Raw genomic sequence first — 1,828 nt, 5'->3', positions numbered from 1 at the left:
ACTAATCTATATCAATAACCTTACTGCTGGGTCTTCTACCATTCCATACTAATCTATATCAATAACCTGCTGGTTCTTCTACCATTCCATTCTAATCTATATCAATAACCTTACTGCTGGTTCTTCTACCATTCCATACTAATCTATATCAATAACCTGCTGGTTCTTCTACCATTCCATACTAATCTATATCAATAACTTTACTGCTGTGTCTTCTACCATTCCATACTAATCTATATCAATAACCTTGTTGCTGGTTCTTCTACCATTCCATACTAATCTATATCAATAACCTTGTTGCTGGGTCTTCTACTGTACTTCTCATTCTCTTTGCTGATGACACCAAATAGATTTTATAATACAATAATTTTTAATTCACTAATTAATGAAGCTAATTTCTGAATGGTTCCAAATACACACTTCATCTTTAAATGTTAAAAACTCCTACATCATTGTATTCACTAGTAAGAATAAGAAATATTATTAAAAAAAGAGACAGAATCTCAATTGGTTGGAATGAAATGGAACAAGTCACATCCACTAGATTCCTCAGTTTTAATAGATGAAAAGTTATCAGGGAAAGATCACATTCAGTCTGCAGTAAAGTGATGAAAGGTGTTGATATCAGAGAGATGAGTGGTTTGGCTCATCAGGCTTGCTTCCTAACTCTATACTAGAGCTTCATTTACCCATATCTCATTTACTGTAATATTGTCTGGGCCAGTAGATTTGCCTCCTACCTACACAAATTACTCATCATACAAAAGAAATGTGCAAGACTAGCCACTTCTTCTAATTACCTGGCTCCATCTGGACCTTTGTTTAAGAAACTCAATATCTTGTCTATTTACAACATTAATGTACACCAATTATGCCATTTCATCTACATATACTCATACCTCCAAGACAGTTTATCTAAACCCTTCAATGGATTCTTCCAGGTCCCAGACAGTTTACCTAAACCCTTCAATGGATTCTTCCAGGTCCCAGTTTACCTAAACCCTTCAGTGGATTCTTCCAGGTCCCAGTTTACCAAAACCCTTCAGTGGATTCTTCCAGGTCCCAGTTTACCAAAACCCTTCAGTGGATTCTTCCAGGTCCCAGTTTATCTAAACCCTTCAATGGATTCTTCCAGGTCCCAGTTTACCTAAACCCTTCAATGGATTCTTCCAGGTCCCAGTTTACCTAAACCCTTCAATGGATTCTTCCAGGTCCCAGTTTAACCTAAACCCTTCAATGGATTCTTCCAGGTCCCAGTTTATCTAAACCCTTCAATGGATTCTTCCAGGTCCCAGTTTACCAAAACCCTTCAATGGATTCTTCCAGGTCCCAGTTTACCAAAACCCTTCAATGGATTCTTCCAGGTCCCAGTTTACCAAAACCCTTCAATGGATTCTTCCAGGTTAATTCTGAAATCCATCTATATAACCTTCACCCTCCCCACTGTCGGACCTCATCTAGTCAATTCTATATCAGATACAGAGGTACCACACACTGGAATTCTTATCTTCACATTGCCAAAACATCATCATCCCTCAATAACTTAATGTGAAGACTGGGGATCAGCCTGAACCAAACTACTCAGTAATCTCCTCCATGAAGACTGGAGGTCAGCCTGATGAACCAAACTACTCAGTAATCTCCTCCATGAAGACTGGAGGTCAGCCTGAACCAAACTACTCAGTAATCTCCTCCATGAAGACTGGAGGTCAGCCTGATGAACCAAACTACTCAGTAATCTCCTCCATGAAGACTGGGGGTCAGCCTGATGAACCACACTACTCAGTAATCTCCTCCATGAAGACTGGGGATCAGCCTGATGAACCAA

General features: G+C 39.2%; 1 long non-coding RNA gene across 1 annotated transcript; it reads right to left on the bottom strand.

Moving 5' to 3' along the window:
• Window positions 1–507: 507 nt before the first annotated feature.
• On the bottom strand, window positions 508–1,828 carry LOC106590012 (uncharacterized). The gene is made up of 2 exons (XR_006762593.1): window positions 1,377–1,828; window positions 508–1,147 (listed from the first exon to the last, which is right to left on the bottom strand). It is a non-coding gene; the product is annotated as an uncharacterized lncRNA (long non-coding RNA).

Source organism: Salmo salar, chromosome ssa28, assembly GCF_905237065.1.
Source record: "Salmo salar chromosome ssa28, Ssal_v3.1, whole genome shotgun sequence".
Taxonomy (NCBI): Eukaryota; Metazoa; Chordata; class Actinopteri; order Salmoniformes; family Salmonidae; genus Salmo; species Salmo salar.
The sequence above is the reverse complement of the archived record's forward strand: the minus strand, read 5'-3'. Positions and strand labels throughout refer to the sequence as shown.